The 19,528-nt window shown below is 40.8% G+C and overlaps 1 pseudogene; it reads right to left on the bottom strand.

Annotated features, from left to right (window-relative positions):
- Nucleotides 1-16,424: 16,424 nt before the first annotated feature.
- LOC121397277 overlaps nt 16,425-19,528 on the bottom strand; it is a 320,931-nt pseudogene continuing 317,827 nt past the window's right edge.

The following is a 19,528-nucleotide window of genomic DNA, read 5'->3' on the forward strand; positions in this document are numbered from 1 at the left end:
TATAGGTTGAAAGACCCTATCCAAAAATATGGCCAGTTTAGAACAGAATCTGTACCGGCAACTATTGGTCTGCCTGGAGGATGTCTCAAGTTTTTGTGTATTTTTGGTAAACGGATTGTAAGCGATACAAACATATGTGATGTCAGATTGGCAGAAATGACGGATCGCTTTTCACAAAGAGGCTATCCAGACAATGTACTTAAAGAAGGGTTAGGAAAGATTAAGGATATAGACAGAAAACTTCTTCTACACCCAGACAAATCTACCAAGAAAGAGGGGGACAGGATGGTTTTCGTCAGGAAATATACAAGTGCAAGCAGACATGTATCCAAAATAGTAAAAAGACATTGGCACCTACTTCAAAATTGTCTTCCTAACATTTCACAATTTCAACAACCCCCACTAATAGCGTACCAGAGGGGTAAAAACATAAGGGACCAATTGGTGAAAGCAGATATCGGCCCCCAAAAGAAGGGTCTCCAACGATTCTTGCAGCACCAAATTTCGGCCCTTTACCCTGCCTGCATTGCACTCAGTGCAATTCAGTCACAAAGGGCAATCACTTTTACCATCCACATACTGGCAAACAATTTACCATTGATCACTACTTCACTTGTGAATCATCCTTTGTCATTTATTTATGAAAATGCCCCTGTGGGTTAATTTACATAGGTGAGACTACTCAAAAAATCCGTGATCGGATTTCAAAGCATAAATCCACAATTCGCAAAGAAATTACCACTTTACCGGTGCCTTACCATTTCCACCAGGCCAAACATTCTATAAGTCAACTCAAATTTCAGGTCATTGAGACCATTGACGTGCCAAGAAGAGGTGGAAACAGATTACTTCAATTAAAGTACAGAGAAATGTACTGGATACATAAATTAGATACATTATGGCCACGAGGCTTGAATAAAGATTATACCCCTGGAATGTTTATGTTTAAGTAAGTTGTAGGATACATACAATGTTGTAACTATTGTGTTCCATTTTCTAATAGTTCTGTTTTTAACAATATGCTCTTTTTTCTCTTTTTCACAAGGTTACTAGATGGTCTGGAAATTTTACTGAGTGCAGACTACTACACCTGCATATGAATCTCAGGGAGAACTGAGTACCATGTGCAACAGCAGTCACTAAGCGTCTCAGGTAACACTAGACCATCCCACTGTACTGTTATATTTTTGAGTGCACAAATGTATGGACTTATACAAAAGGACTTTTTTTCTAAATGGACACTTACGAGTATTCATGTTTCACCTGATTCACTATGATGTCAATTGATGGGGAGGAGACACAGGCCACTCCCAATATACACTCTATAAAACACTGTGTTTGTATTTGACCACTAGGCTTGACAAAGGGCCCAGTGGGGTCCGAAACGTTGCCCTTACATTGTATGTATGTGGGCTGAATAAACAATATCACTTATCACATCAAAAATCAGTGTGCTGCTGGATTACTTTCTACATTTCTAGTAGACTTAAGGTATAAAGATCCAAATTACAGAAAGATCCATTATTTGGAAAACCCCAGGTCCTGTGAATTCTGGTTAACAGGCCCCAGACCTGTAATGAAATGGCTCAAACAGTGGATTCTGTTAGACTTAGGCCTATTTGCCCTTTCCCTGTCAATACCTGCATACTCCGTTTGGCAACTGCAACAACCAGTGTTGGACTGGCCCATCTGAGCCCAGGTATTAGTGGGCCTATTGCTTCTAACCAATTAGCCTATTTCATGGTTATTCCCTATTTCTTTATGGGAACAAAGAGGCTTAATAATGGAAGAATAGTGTATAGTATTTAGAAAAAAGAGACTAGAAGAATAAAGAAGTTGAGCGAGGAGAGAAGGTATACAGGTATGGGACCGGTTATCCAGAATGCTTGGGACCTGGGGTTTGCCAGATAACGGATATGTAATTTGGATCTTCATACCTTAATTCTACAAGAAAATCATGTAAACATTAAATAAAACCAATAGGCTGTTTTTGCGTCCAATGAGGATTAATTATATCTTAGTTGGGATCAAGTACAAGCTACTGTTCATTATTAATGGAATATATTTTAGGCACCTAGTAGTTAGGTACAACTTGCCTGTCAGGGTACACCTGACAAAATAAAAGGTCCATGGCTGTGCCTGGAATCCATGGTAAATTTGTTCTCTCTGCACAATGTGATGGTCCCCCCCTGAACCCCTCAAGCACAAGAAAGGTAAGTGTTGGGGGGGCTGCAAAAGCTGCCCCATTGCTGCACAGAGCCTAGAATCACCCCTGGGTCAAATGTAGATACAAGCCAATCAGAAATTGTATTTATCTGAGATTTCACATTAAAGCATGGAGGATCATATTTTGGAATATCCAGCAAAATCTCTAGATTCTGTAGGACAGATACTATACCACGAGTGCCTATGCTTTATTAATGCAAGTTCTACTTTTAGTTATTTGTCCCATTATGATCTACATCTATAAAAGCATTGTTAGCATTCTGTTCCATAAATACTAATTGATGGTAAAATGTATATTGCTATATTTAACAAACAACTATTTCTTAAGTAACCTTAACATAATGAAAATCTGAATGAAAAGCTTGAAATAAGAGTGTAATTTAGTCAAGCTGAATGGTGACAGTGACTTGAGATCTACTCATCACCAGCTAAAGGTCTAGTGGTAGATCCCGATCTACATTTTGGGCACCCCTGTACTATCCAAACAAAGTCTCTAGTAGTTCTGCCCGTAGAATATATATTGCTGGAAAAATAGTAAGGGCTCTTACAGATGAGCGTTTTTAGCTGCGCTCCCCTGCGTTCTGGTTTCATGCGTTCAGCCACAGGGGGCACAGGTGTAGACGCACTGAATTCTTTTCAATGTGGCTGTACTCACACAGACGCATGTAAGCGTCGAACGCAGGTAAAATGCAACATTGCGTTCAGCACTTACATGCGTGTGTGAGTACAGCCACATTGAAAAGAATTCAGTGCGTCTACTCCTGCGCTCAACTGCGGCTGAACGCACGAAACCGGAACGTAGGGGAGCGCAGCTAAAACCGTTTGTCTGTAAGAGCCCTAACAGAGTGAAAGCAATGCAGGTTCCAGCAGTCCATTCAAATGAATCAAAAATGCATGATAATGTATACCTTATACAGAAACTCAGTATGACAGGAAGACTATCTCCCATAGACTCCATATTAAGCAAATAACTTTTTTTTCTCTGCAATAAAACAGTACCTCATATTTAATAGTGTCAAAGCTGTATGAATCCATATTGGTAGCAAACAATCCTATCAGGCTGTTGTTTGTTTAAATGATTTTTTAGCAGACTTATAGTGATTTAAATTAAGGAAGCATCCCCATACCTTGAAAAGCCCAGGTCCAAAGCAGAATGAGCAACTGAAATCACTATAACCCACTGTTCAGGAGGTTGGGCGGAATTTAAAAAAAAAAAAAAATAGAAGTAGCCCAAAACTGGAGTAAAAATGTTATCATCTAACACCAAATTCTCAATCATCATAACTCTGGCTTCAAGTTACTTACACCAGCTTAAGCTAAATGTTTTTATGTTGAAGATGTTGTGGGGGGGGAGTTCATAAAAGTGTAATAAAATAAATCTGGCGTAATAAATTATTTAGCTGTTAAACAGTGTCGGACTGGGCCGGCGGGACAACGGGAAAAAATCTGGTGGGCCCTGCCTGCCCTGACCCGGTGGACATAGGCGGCGCTCCTGTCCTGCCTTACCCCCACCCGATTGCGTACACATGAAGCAGGTACGTGTCGGCAGGTACGCGTAACTAGGGCAGAGTAGGCTGCTAGTGCTCCATGTGATTGTCGCTCACATGATGGTTCCAGGTCACAAAGCGTTGAAGGAAGCTCATATTGGTGCTGTTCTGCCGGATTGTAAGTGCTGGGCAGTCCTTCCCTCCCCCTGCCCGATCGCCAATACACACAAAGCAGGTACGCGCCGGCGGGGGGAGAGGGACAGAGGGAACCTGGTGACTGGGGTAGTGGGGGCCCTGCCACTGGGGGGGGGAGCAGCGGTGGCGGGGCCCTGATGTGTCAGTGCCGGTGGGCCATGACCCCCCCAGTCCGACCCTGCTGTTAGTCATTGAAAGAATGTCATATGAACCACTTTTTAAATTTGTTGCTCACCTTTAAATTAACTTGTACAGAATATGGGACCTGGGGTTTTCCGGATAAGGGATCTTTCCATAATTTAGATCTTAAGTCTAATAAAACAACAATTAAACATTCATTTAAATCCATAGGTTTGTTTTGCTTCCAATAAGGATTAATTATATCTTAATTGGTAAGAAGTACAAGGTACTGTTTCATTACTACAAATAAAAAGGAAATTATTTTTAATAATCTGAATTATTTGATTATAATGGAGTTGATGGGGGATGGCCTTTCCGTAATTCGGAGCTTTCTGTATAACGGGATTCCGGATAATGGATCCTATACCTGAAGTATGATGTAGAGAGTGATATTCTGAGACTATTTGCAATTGGTTTTCATTTTTTTTATTTGTATCAGGCTTACCGGAGTCTGGAACCAATTAGCTGATGGAAGGCTGCTCTTACAGTACCCCACGAGGTGTATCCTCAATATGCACAGAGGAGAAGCTTGTAGGGGAAGGAATGAGAGCCGAAATAATGATGAAAAATGAAGGACGACTCTCTCACCGTAGAGAAGAAGTAGAATGGTCAGGCAGGCCGAGTCAGGGATGGTAGAACTCAGCGTAGTCGGGGACAGGCAAGGTCAAAACCAGAATGTGGCAGAGTTCCAGGCGTCAAGCAGGAAGGAGGTTCAATAGACGTGGTTAGGAAGTTCCGGAGTCAAACACAATCAGGATTTTCCAAAAAGTTTTAGGTATTAGCCAAGACGATGTCTGAGCAAAGTCCTGAACTTGAAGGCAGGTTTAAATAGGCCTCAGCGTCCAATGGCGACGCCTGCGTCACGCCGCTTGTGTCAGCGTCAACGTCACATCACGATGCCGGCGTTGAACGCGGACGCGATGCGTCATGCCGTTACGTCGGATCTGCCCGCGTTGCGTCACGACGTGGATTCTGCCATCTGCGCCAAAGAGTAGCGCCAGCACCCTTGGAATCCTGACATTTTGTGATTTTTGAGTTATTTAGCTTTTTATTCAGCAGCTCTCCAGTTTGCAATTTCAGTAATCTGGTTGCTAGGGTCCAAATTACCCTAGCACTGATTTGCTAGATATTGACATATAAATAGGGGAGGGCCTGAATAGAAAGATAAGTAATAAAAAGTAGCAATAAAAATACATTTGTAGCCTTACAGAGCATTTGTTTTTTTGCTGGGTCACTGACCCCCATTTCAAAGCTGAGTCAGAAGAAGGCAAATAATTCAAATAAAGGCCAATTGAAAAGTTGCTTAGAATACATCCTTTTCCATATTGTCCGTTTTCCTGATTATAAGGCAGAGTGTGCAAAGTAATTGGAGTGGGAATTAAAAAAACTGGAATTGTAACCAGAGGTTTGCTTTCAATAGTCCCACCACAGTTGACAAACCAGGGCTACTCGCATTTCCTATGGGAACTTTACTAAATTAACTCTATTTTTGGGAATTTAGCCCTTGGTGTCCTCAGCAATTTGCACCTCTGTTTATAATCACCATATTCCAGTGCATGTAGACTTACCCCTCATCACTTTAAGGGCCATAACTCATGGGCGTCCATTGAAATGCATCTTGAATGTTATGCATTTTTCTATTTCAGTATGTTCCAAAGGGGCACCAACATCCTGTGTGTTGCATTTTTATGTGTTTCATGTGATAAAACCCAGATCTAAGTGTTTCTGGGTAAAACTAGGCAACAAGGAATCAATTAGCGCTTCTATTTAGGTGCGCTCAAACTAAAGTAGGACAAGCATATAAGGGCAAACTTTAACTTGAAATCCTGCATGGCTAATATGCAACTGATTGTGATACATGCTGCAGACTGCAATTATTTCTGTGCGGCTATGCTGCATGCATATACATAAATTGCTAATTAGTCATTCAGCTTTTAAAGAGGCAACATTGTAGCTTTAGGTCTTTTCCATTACAGCCACCAGAAGCTGCTGGAGGATTCTGGGAATAATAGCTCTCAAAGGCTAGGATTAACACAATAATGGCTACTCTGATCTAGCTTTTAGATTTGATTTCATTGGTTGAAATTTTAAAGAGATGTTCTCTAGCTCCAGACTGCAAATTATTCCTTATCTAAATCCTGATCACAGCCATGCATCATCAGCATATCATCATTTACAGCCATCATTTAAATCAATTCTATTTGAACAGCCCCTAAGCACAGCTCTACCACTCCAGTCTCCATAACAAGGATCTCACAAAGTGATCTGCCTCTTCTGCAAAGCAATTTATCATATTTTCTGCCTAATGACTCTCTTTCTGTAGTTCAACCAGCTAATTAAGCATGATGGAAAGGTCCTTGCTTAATTTATCAGAATGTTGTCCCTCATCCCACTATGACACTGCAAGGGTTAAATTTGAGCACAATCATTAGGGGTAGAAGGCAATAAACTAGCGTAAATAAACAAGCGTTTTTACCTGCGCATTGTGTTTTCTTCCATTAAGCCTCTTTCTACCCCTAATGATTGTGCTCGTGTTTAAGAGCCCTTAGGGGGATTATTGTAGACAATAATTGTAGACAATAATTGTATTGTGTGTATTTTACACTGAACGCTTGTTTTTGAATGATATGCATAACAGTTGGCAGCACTGTGTCTATTAAAGCGATTATTCACCTTTAAATTAACTTTTTTAGTATGATGTAGAGAGGGATATTCTGAGGCAATAAGCAATTGGTTTTAATTTTTTATTTGTGGTTTTTCGGTTATTTAGATTTTTATTCAGCAGCTCTCCAGTTTGCAATTTTAGCACTCTGGTTGCTAGGCTCCAAATTCTCCTGGCAACCATGCATTAATTTGAATAAGAGACTGGAATAAGAATAGGAGAGGCCTGGATAGAAAGATGAGCTATAAAAAATAGCAATAACAATACATTTGTAGACTTACAGAGTATTTGTTTTTAGATGGAGTCAGAAGAAGAAAACAAATAATTTAAAAAAAAACTATAAAAAATAAACAATGAAGACCAATTGAAAAGTTGCTTAGAATTGGCTATTCTATAACATTCTAAGAGTTAACTTTAACCCTTTCCCTGCCAACCGTTTTGTGCTAGATGCGAACATCTACTGCCAAGCAGTTTTTAGATATTTTGCACTCTTTTACTTTAAGGGCCTTTCCTGGGGTGGTCTTTTAGTTTACCCAGGAAAACAATATATTGTTTTTTTCAGGACAACCTGAACTTTCACAATATGCAAGAAATTTGGTGTAATTCTACTTTTGTAAAAAAATATAGGCTTCTAAGTGTCTAATAAAATGAAAAAAATCATGTTTTGCGAAGAACAATCACATATATCAGAAACATCATTTATTTTATGTACGAGAACACAGCCGATTTAGAAAGGTCTATGTCTCCTGAACGTGGCAATACCAAATATATATAGTTTTATGGAGATTTCTCACTTGTACAGTGGCGTAACTAGACACCTAGTGGCCCCGGTGCAATAATTTGCAACTGGGCCCCCCACGAGCAAATGTGCCTCGGGTAACAATTAGTGATCTAATGTCATAGGACTGAGCTTAAAAAATTATTTTTCTACTGAAAACTGGTACACTTTTTTAGGGCAAAGTACTATATAACTAAAATTAAATTTTTATAACACAGCACTAGTATTGTGAAAATAATCTGGTGCAGACTGCCGTGATTAAAAATCAGGGAAGCAGGAACAGCATTATTGGTGGGCATTGGAACATCTTTGGAGGTGGGCCTGTTAATGTGTGTGCTCCTCTCATTGAGGAGAAGTAACACAGTAGCAATTTCATGTATAATTGCCAAGATATCATAGCAGGATGAACACAATGGCAATCTCATGTATTATACCCCCAGAAATCATAGTAAGATGAACACAGGGGCAACCTCATGTATAACATCCCCAGAACTCATAGCAGGATGGCACAGAGGCATCGTATGTATAATATCCCCAGAACCTATAGCAAGATGTATGAAGTGGCAATTTCATTTAACACCCCAACAAAATATATTTTCATCATGAGACGTCCCTAGGTGAAAATAGCCCCTTATGTCGATCCCAAAAAAAGGTGTATTGGCAAACTGCAGCTCTACAGATGATGTTGCTGCTGTAAGATGCCACAGACACTAAATATTTAGTTGGCTGATGGGGGTGGGCTGTTTGGGCCTCTGTGTACCAGAAATGAATGGGCATATTTTTACTCCCAGTTTGGACCTGGCTGTGCAAATATGTGCATGGAGTCGTGGTGCCATTCCGATCTAGCTCAGAAGCAACCACAGGGACTGCTGAGGAATGAAACAGAAGAGCAGCAATTACAAGAGGCTGCAAGTTCCAATCACATTAAAACAGATGCTTTAGAGTTGCTGTTGGTTAGGGCAGGGGAGCACTTATGCACGTATTGGCCTAATAGTAGGAGCAAGTTGTACAGGCCACACCTGGCAGCCAGCGAGTTAAGTAGATCATAGATGCACGCATTATTAACACACCCACCCTACCTCCACTCTTCCCAGAGAGCTTATGGTTCAGGTCCCAGGGAGCAGGCACACATCAACGCCATCCTCGCTCCACTCTGACTCCAGCCGAGTGTGTGTGTGAGGCATACAGTTTGAATGCAGCTGGGCTGGGCCTGGTGGTGGGTCCGACTCCATCCAGATTGAGTAGTGCCCGGGGCTGACTGGAGGGGCTGCTGCTATTATGGGGGTGGCTGCGGCGCTGTCGCGCTGAATTGAGCAACGAAAGGGTTCCAGGGTGCGGGGCCCAATTGCTTCCAATCAGCCTAAAACCGGTCCTGCCCGTCACTGTTACTTACTATTGAAGTGGTGCCAAGCCACTGACACTTACTACTACTTTCTGGGAGGCGGGCCCCATCGGGCCACGGGCCATGGTGCAGTTGCACCCCTGGTAGTTACGCCACTGCACTTGTATAGCTCAAACTCTACAAGCAGTACACAACCAAATTTCCAAAGCACCGCTCCCCAAACGGCATACTTCTGATTTCAAAACGTTCCTAAATTTGGCAGTTTTGGTGACATTTCCAAAAATCACCTCAAAGCTTCTACCCTGCCGCATTGTATGTCCCACATACTATTGAGTATCAAGATAAATCACCCCAAATATGAAAGCCTGGGGTCTGCTGAACAGTTTGATGCCCAATATGTAAGGGTGTACCTAAGCACATGGCCCATAGGGGCCCCAAAATGAAGACCCATTCCTAAATTTGGTGATTTTGGTGACATTTCCAAAAATCACCTCAAAATTTCCACCCTGCAGCATTGTATTTCCCACATACTTTTAGGTATCAAGATAAATCACCCCAAATATGAAAGCCTAGGGTCCTCTGAACAGTTTGATGCCCAATATGTATAGGTGTATGTATAGCATGTGGCATATAGGGGCCCCAAAAGGAAGACCCCCATATGGTCTGTCATTTCAGGTACTGCAAAATCAACACATTTACATAGTTTTGGGGGGGGGCAAAAGTATAAAAAAAGTAAGTTCACCCCAGAAAACCATATATTTTCGGAAAGCACACATTCCCATGAATCTGAATTGGGTATGCATGTCTTTGTACTACAAAGTACCGAGCCGCAAACCATTCCTAAATTTGGTGATTTTGGTGACATTTCCAAAAATCACCTCAAAATTTCTACCCTGCAGCATCGTATTACTCACATACTTTTAGGTATCAAGCAAATCACCCCAAATATGAAAGCCTGGGGTCCTCTGAACAGTTTTATGCCAAATATGTATAGGTGTACCCAAGCACGTGGCATATAGGGGCCCCAAAAAGAAGACCCCCATTTGGTCTGTCATTTCAGGTACTGCTAAATCAACACATTTACATCGTTTGGGGGGGGGAGCAAAGGTAGAAAAAAGTAATTATACGAACAGGAGGACGGCACTCCGGTAAAAAACAGGTTTTTATTGTAGAGTACTGTAAAGGTACATAGGCCTTACGCGTTTCGGGAACACCTTCCCTTAACCATAGGCATACAAAATGGATCGAACACATGCATTATATACTATAGATCTCTAGCGACCTCTGTTGGTTATCAGAGTTCTTACAGCTAAAAAATATATACATATATTTTCTTGTATTTATTATGTTTTGTAAATCAATAAAACCAACCACACTCTGTTAAAATGTATAAAACAAAAGAAGGGAAAGGGAATTATCTATCCTTGGAAATTGCATATAGTTGTCAATTGGAGTTGAAGTGTAGCAATGTGATAATACCTTAAATCCTTACTATAGGGTTTATCCTAAGGCAAATCAACTCCTATATAATTTAATTTAGATCTTGTTATTTTGATTTTTTTCTTCTATATGCTGTATTTATATTTAAATATACTAACGCACATATATAGATTCCCTTAAGATTAATCTATATATATATAAAAAACAAATAAATATCAAAATCCCCCCTTCTTTTTCCTTCTCCCCTTCACATTCCCATACATGGGTGCATACACAAATGTATATATTTTTAAGTAAATTTAAATATAAATACAGCATATAGAAGAAAAAAAATCAAAATAACAAGATCTAAATTGGGTATGCATGTCATGGTACTCCAAAGTACCAAGCTGCAAACCATTCATAAATTTGGTGACATTTCCAAAAATTACCTCAAAATTTCCACCCTGCAGCATCGTATTTCCCACATACTTTTAGGTATCAAGATAAATCACCCTAAATATGAAAGCTTAGGGTCCTGTGAACAGTTTGATGCCCAATATGTATAGGTGTACCCAAGAACGTGGCATATAGGGGCCCCAAAAGGAAGACCCCCATATGGTCTGTCATTTCAGATACTGCAAAATCAACACATTTACATCATTTTGAGGGGGGCAAATGTAGAAAAAAGTAAGTTCACCCCAGAAAACCATATATTTTCAGAAAGTACACATCGCCACGAATCTAAATTGGGTATGCATGTATTTGTAGTACAAAGTACCAAGCCGCAAACCATTCCTACATTTGGTGATTTTGGTGACATTTCCAAAAATCACCTCAAAATTTCTACCCTGCAGCATCGTATTACCCACATACATTTAGGTTTGATGCCCAATATGCCTTGATATACCAAGGCAGCTGGCATGTACAGACCTCAAATGAAAATAGTGCATATGATTTTTCTCTGCTGCCGATTCGCCTTCTGTGAACATAGACTCTTGACTTCATATTATGTGCCTCAAGTCCCTCCTAACAGCAAAGACCCCCCAAAACCATATATTTTTGGAAAGTACACATTCTGACGAATCCAACAAAGATAAAGACGTCTTTCTACACCAAACTACCAAACTGCAAAGCTTTTCTAAACGTAGAGGAGTTTACAACATTTCTGAAAATAGCCAAAAATTGTTGCAGTTTGCCGCATTTATCGCACACGTTTTACATATAAAGAAAAATCACCCTAAATATGGACGTCAGAGGTCTACTGAATAGTTTGATTGCCAATATGCATAGATTTACCAAAGTATGTGGCGTGTACGGACCCCAAATGAAAAACATGCATATGAATTTTCACTCTAGCCACCCAAGCTGCAGAAAAGAGAGCCCCAACTGTACGTTATGTGCCATAAGACCCCAAAACAATAAAAAGACCCCCAGAAAACTATATATTTTTGGAAAGCATATATTCTGGCGAATCAAACTAAGTAAAATAAATCTTTCTATACCAAAGCACCAAACAGCAAAACTATACTAAAGATACATAAGGAACAATAATGCAGGGATAAATAACTGTACAAAAGGGACCAAGTGTGCTAAAATAAAAAATACCCATCTTTACTAAAATGTGTGTGTAAGTGTATAAATGTACTGTGTAAATGTGTAAGTGCAGGTAAGTGTGTAAAAAAATGTGCACTTACCGTTTTTGTAGCAGGAGGTTCGCAGGAACCGAAGGAGGACTCCAAGGCAGCGTGTCAGCAGAGTTACTGCCCAGCAGGAAGTGAGTGGGCGGGTGGGCGACGTGGTGCAGGTAAGGAAAGCAGCAGCAGCGCTGCCATTGCGATTCTGCTACTTTGAAGTCGGATCTGTGACAATCGCGTCGCAGATCCGACTTAACAGCCCCCCAGCCACGTTGCCCAGGGGGCTGTCTACCCTCCTGACTCTCTGCAGAGGCGGCAAAAGCTGCCAAAGCAGAGAGAAGGGCTCAGCTGCAGGAGAACGTACAGTGTACGTTCTTGGCAGCCTGAGCCCTGAACCGCCAGCACGTACGCCGTACATGCTTGGCGGTTAAAGGGTTAAAGTGAACCACCCCTGTAACCAATTTATCTATTACGTAGCACTCGTTTAGGGAGTATTGTACACTGGGCAGAAGTATTAAACGCAGAGTAAAGGGCGGATAATACATGCAGAGCAAGCAATGTGTCTCCATAAAAAGCAGAGCTTAAATACATTATATGCACAGCTTGTATCTAGGTTATACGCAGGGAGTGTATTTGTTTTACAGGTATGGGATCAGTTATCTTGAAACCCGTTATCCAGAAAGTTTCGGAAAGGCTTTCTCCCATAGACTCCATTTTATCCAAATAATGCAATTTTTTTTTTAAATGATTTACTTTTTCTATGTAATAATAAAACAGCTTGTACTTGAGCCAAACTTAGATATAATTAATCATTATTGGAAGCAAACCCAGCCTATTGGGTTTATTTTACAAGACAACGTCAAAAAAACTAGTAGGGGGGACTTCCGGGGGGCGGACCCTAAGATGGCCGCGTTTTAGCAGAGCTCCTGCACAGAGATTTGAATCTATTACCATCGCAGCCTTTCTGACACTCAGCTAACGCTAAATCTCTGCCTCCAACAGCGGGATAGTGAGGGGAAAACAAAGCAATCGCTTTTTGGCTCATCCCTCTTGTGTGATCCCTGGAAGTCGCCACATTTACTGTGCTCCGTTTCTCTCGTGGACCCGGACCAGGCCGCTACTACACTTTAGCCGATCCTGGCTGCCGATCGGTAAGCACTGACATCTGCTCCAAGCACAAGCTATATATCCTGGTCACGGGAAGGCGGGGAACACTTTGTTTCTCATAACAACGGGCTTACCGGAGATCGTGGGTCAGAGCTGCGCTGCCGTCTGTTCCAGGCCGCACCTCCACTACCCGGCTGCTTCTAGGGCCTGCGCCTCACAAACGCGTGGGAGACTGCAGATAAAGAGCTGCACCGCTGTTTACCCTGCGCCACGTCTCTACCACCAGGCTGCTTTTAGCGTCTGCGACTATTAGTCATCTGCGCAGTGCTCCGGTCTCCCCACGCCCTGATAGACGCTCTATACAGCGGTGGCTTTGCAGCCCTCACACTTTGACTGCAAATTGGGCCTCAACAGTCGCATCAGTGTGGGAACTAAGCAGCTATACCTGGCTAACTTTTTCTCTGCCTACAACCCTAAAATACCTGCATTGGGTACCACTTTATACACCTCCCTAATTTCACTGCATACCTCTGACCCCTCAAGAGTGTGAATTACTCACTGTTTCTGTACCCACTTCTAGAGCACCAAGCACCACACAGAAGACAATTACCGCAACTGGCACCAGTCACAGTATACTAAACAGCATCAAGGCTGCTACGCTGCTTATATATTTATGCTCAACTATTGTGCCCTCGCACTTGCCCAGTATATTTCTGATAAATTGTTCGCCTCATGGACTTTGCTCTCTCCAAGTGGCCTTGTTCACACCCAGCTATATCTTGTTTTGGATGTATCTGCACTATTACTGTGGATTACATAACTCTGACTACTTGGATGTGATGGAACCCTAATGCCTTAACCTTTCTTATCTTGCCCATGCAGCGGAGGTAAACTCACCATTCGAACTATTAGAGAATTCATTCCACTGTCGAATTGCCAACCGCTTGACTTATTTCTGACCTCCATTGTCTACCTGACACCCTTCCACTTCCGACCATGAACAAATTCCTTGGACAGTCCACCAATAAACCACATAAACAGCCGAAGTCAAAAGTAAAAAAAACAACTCAAGAGGCTGACCCGACTGATTCCGAACCTGAATTACCTATGGAAAAATCTTTGAGCCACTCTACCGCTAAATTACAGAAACAAGCGAAAGCAAAACCCAAGAAGACAGCCCATGAAACTGATCCTATGGATTCGGAACCGGAATCGAATCAAGCTGAGGACTTGATGAAAATATTAGGCCCATGGCTGGACCAACAGTTGGATACTATAAAGGAATCTGTGGCAGAAGTGCTTCAACAACTTACTACTCAAAATCAAAGAATGACGGACGCTGAACAGAGGATTGCCATACTGGAAGATGAGCTTGAGAAAACACAACAACTGACTGATACACAGCAGAGGGAGATCACAATCTTGGCTGATAAAGTTGATGATCTCGAAAATAGGAGCAGGAGAAACAATCTCCGTGTAGTTGGGATTCCAGAATCAATCAAAGGCAGCGAACTGGAATTGTTTTTACACTCTACTCTTCCATCCCTCTTACATATGGAGGACTCTCACTCCCAGTTCTTAATCGAAAGATTCCACAGAATCGGTCCCTCGCCGACTGCTGATGCTAGGAGACCGAGACAAGTCATATTCAAACTCCTCAACTATGTTGACAAAACTAACATCCTCTCTGCCTATAGAAAAGCAAAAACTATTACATATGAATCTAACCGCATATTGATTTTTCAGGACTTTTCTGCCTCTGTTACTGCAAAAAGGAAAGAATTCTCTCCGATCTGCACTACACTTTTCAACTCTGGCTATAGATTCTCCCTATTATTCCCAGCAAAACTCAAAATAATTGATAAAGACAATGGGAAACCTTTGTTTTTTGAAAACCCAAAGCTGGCTAAAGAATACTACGAAACCAACTGTAGAGGCATCAATGACACTTAACCTAATAGCTTAGAGACTATACTCCGAAAGACTCCATTTCTTCAATCTTTAAAGACATCCTCCTCCTCATGATCGCATCACCATGATTGGATTGCACTAATATGGGCAAGATGTGAAATGTTTATGTTTCCATGTTCTTTTATATTCTCTTCTCTATTTTGTTGTTTTCCAAGTTGAATAATTACTGTTTATGTCAGCTCATTATACCCTCTGATACATACCCAATGTGTACGCTTTGGTTTCCTCTCAGGTCTTCTGAGATTTTTCTTGTTGGATTTTGGTCTGCTCGCTGGGACAGACCACTCCTGAAACATACCCCTATCTTACACATGCTCCACTTCAAAATGGGAATAGGTTAAAAGCATGCCATCTACACATATGTTAGATCCCGATACCATTCCGGACAAACTAATTGACCGGTTTAAGATAGTCTCTTGGAATGTGGGAGGGCTGAACTCCCCTGTTAAAAGGCGGAAGGTGCTAGACAAGTTACGTAGAGAGAAAGCTCACATAGTGCTTTTACAGGAAACACACTGGAAACGTACCGACACTCGAAAACTCCATGATAAATGGATACAGACTACGCTAGATGCTTCTTATAAAACCAAATCTAGAGGGGTAGCGATACTGCTTAGCAAAAGCTTACAATGTCATGTTGTACGAACCTCTAAAGACAAAAATGGCATATTCTTGATCGTAGATTTAGACATAGCGGGTACTACATATACAATAATGAATATCTATGCACCTAATGACACTAACAAATCTTTTTTTGCAGATGTGCTTCAGAAATTGACTTCCTGGGAGGCCTCAAATCTTATACTGGGTGGAGACTTCAATGCAGTTTGGGATGATTTCATGGACAAATCAGGCAAGCTAACCATACATTCTCGTAACAGAGCAAAACCACTACACATAACGTGTGATACTTTGCTACTCTGCGACAAATACAGACACACCCACCCCACAACTAGAGACTACACTTTCTACTCTGGAGTCCATGGCACACACTCCAGAATTGATTATCTTTTCGTTTCGCAGACATTGCTACCTAGGTTGCAGGCGGCCAACGTCAGTAACATTGACATTTCAGACCATGCACTGATCTCCATTACACTGCAAATGCCTACACCTCAACCTTTTTCCTATAACTGGAGATTCCCAACCTATCTATGCACTAGTGAAGACTTCCAGACTTTTTCAAAAACAAGTTGGGCTAATTATTTAGACGACAACATAGATCATTGGGACAACCCCCAACTTTTATGGGCAGCGGCGAAACCAGTATTGAGGGGACAGATTATCTCTTACCTGATTAAACAACGGCAAAATTATAATGTAAAATATAACTTTCTGCAGAAACAACTCACCACTCATTACAAGAATTTCAAGAGAACTAATACCTTAGAAGATAAAAATAAATACAAAGAAACAAAAGAACTTTTTGATGTTTTATTGACGGAAAAAGCTCATAAATCGATTTGCCATACTGCTAACAAATTTTATAGATATGGTAATAAATCAGGGAAACTCTTGTCACAAATTGCTAAAAGACGGATGGATAATGCATATATACAAAAACTTAAAACTAATGCTGGATGGTCAAATGACACTAAACAGATAAGAAACATAATGGCAGATCACTTTAAAAAATTCTACGAATCTTCTCCAGACGATGCGATAGATGGGGTGAAATTTCTGCAGGAAGCTGGTCTCCATAAATTGTCGGTTCAGGACCGCGAACTATTAGATGCCCCTATAACTGAAGGCGAAATATCACATGTAATTTCGCATTTAAAGAATGGGAAAACGCCAGGTCCTGACGGCTTCTCGGCAGAATTCTATAAACATCTATCACCAGACTTAACACCCATTTTATCTCAGTTGTATAATGATACTTTGCAAGGCACTCCCCTCTGGCATGAAGCCAATGTAGCTAGAATAATTTTGATCCCCAAGGAAGGCAGAGATTTAACTGACCCTACCTCGTATAGACCAATATCACTGCTCAACCAGGATCTAAAAATATTAACCAAAATTATGGCAGATAGATTACAACAGATATTACCTTCCATACTTACCGAACATCAAGTTGGGTTCATCAAACACCGCCATCCGGTCCAGGCAATTAGAAAATTAATAACAGTGATTTACCATAGCAACCTAGAAAAAAGAAAACACGGAATGTTAATAAACCTAGACGCAGACAAAGCTTTTGATAGGATATCGCATGCACATCTCCGTCGCCTACTCAAGTTTCAACACTTCGGCATTCAAACTTTTAACTTATATAAAGCATTATACTTGTCACCTGTTACATTCCTAACAGTCAATAACACTAACTCTGATAGATTTATTATTGGCAGAGGCACCTGTCAGGGCTGCCCACTTTCGCCTCTTCTCTTTAACATCGCCATTGACCCATTATTATGACATATCTTGAATAACCAACAATTACAGGGTATACGAATTGACCATGTGAATCTTAAAGTAACAGCTTTTGCTGACGATATTCTGCTCTTTGTCAACCGCCCTAAAACAGAAATTCCCATCCTTTTGAACATTATACAGAGATTTGGTGCTATTGCTGGTTTTCGAATTAATTTAGACAAGTCGGCAGCTCTCCAACTACACCATACAACAAACAAGGATTGGCCATCACATTTCCCTTTCAAAAAAACAAAACAAAACATTAAATATTTAGGAATCCGAATCCCTTCCCACTACAAAGATATTTACTCTTTAAACATACGAAAGATAATAGACGACATACAACAGGAGACATTACAATGGAAACATGTTAACTTATCTTTTCTGGGCAGAATACATTTTATTAAAATGATCCTCTTCCCTAGGCTTTTATACCCACTGCAGATGTTGCCTTATTATATTAAACCTACTGACCAAAAACGACTCAACCAAATATTTCGATCTTTCATATGGAATAAAAAGCGCCCACGTATAAGTCTCTTTAAACTGCAGCAACCCAAGCATCTAGGGGGTCTTAACTTCCCCGACATTAAAGCCTACAACGAAGCAGCCCTTCTTCGATACGCAGGGGATTGGATTCTTAATAGAGATCTTTACACAACTCTTTCTTTAGATCAATATCAATCAAATAATAGTTCCCTCAACTATTTGCTACATTCACCTTTTCATAACATTCCACTTCGAATCAGAGATAGCCCACTATTCCTGGACACTTACAAAGCCTGGCATTCAATCAGGAAGCGACATAATATTTCACCGTATGTTTCCCCTTATTTATCGTGGATAGACAACGACAATTTCCTACCGGGCAAACGAAATCCCGTTCTCTACCAATGGAGTGCACAAGGCCTACATAACATTCATGACATACTTGACAACACCTACTCAATACTCTCATTAAATAAACTAACGGAAAAATTTCCATTTACAAGTACTCATCTGTACCTTAGTCTACAGATCATCCACTTTGCGAATACTTCGCTGCGACTTCTGACACACAACGATAAACTTAACATACTCAACCAACTTTGGAAAGACAAAAATAGAAAACTCACAACCTCACATATCTACCAAACTATTAAACCATTAATCGACATAGATGACGAGACTAAACCCAACTTCCACTGGACTGCAGACATACCTAATATCACGGAATCAGACATTCTGAAGCAACATAACAAAATTATGACACTACTTCCTGCGAGCAGGTATCAAGAAATGTCACTGCAAATTCTACATAATTCATACCTTACCCCAGCCAGAAGGTTTAAAATGGGTTCTCTCCCCTCCGATAACTGTTTGAGATGCCACTCGCCCAAAGCGAACTTATTACATGTTTTATGGTTATGTTCCTCGATACAGCCCTTTTGGGATGAAGTCATTTCATATGGTGCACAGATAATAGGGAAACCTCTTCAACCACACATAGAATGGGCTTTATTCAGCAACACCACACCATTTACTCATCTCACGAAACCTGACAATCACTTATTGGGTAGACTGGCTGCGGGAGCCAGGAAATCTATTCTACAACAATGGTTAAGCACTGACCCCCCCCCCCCACTGTCATTAGTGAAACAAAAATTGCACCATACTTTTCACATGGACTGGCTGGAAACCATGACCAGGAAAGAACATAATACCCAAAAAATTTTCATGATTTGGTCGACCTACATTACACATCTCCCACAGCACCTCAAATGTCTTACAGTTTATACTTTCCGACACACATCATGGTATGATATGGAATCCTTGACTAACCACCCTTTGATCGTGGAATCATCCCAATATCTTGAGACTTTGCAACATGCTCAGTTGCATCCCGATGCAGTGCCTCCCAGGAATCAACAGCTTAACAGACTATTGTCCTCCTACCTACACTCCCCCATTTAGGATCTATTTTCCATGTCATTTTTGTTATTGAGCTGACTGTTTTGAAAATTGTTTGACTGTTTATGTTTGATATCAAAATCACTGAACTATCTACTTTACATTACCTTGTACAACTTTTCTCTTGTGATTTTACCTTTCCACTTACAATAAAAACAAGTT

Source organism: Xenopus laevis, chromosome 8L (assembly GCF_017654675.1).
Source record: "Xenopus laevis strain J_2021 chromosome 8L, Xenopus_laevis_v10.1, whole genome shotgun sequence".
In the NCBI taxonomy this organism is placed as follows: Eukaryota; Metazoa; Chordata; class Amphibia; order Anura; family Pipidae; genus Xenopus; species Xenopus laevis.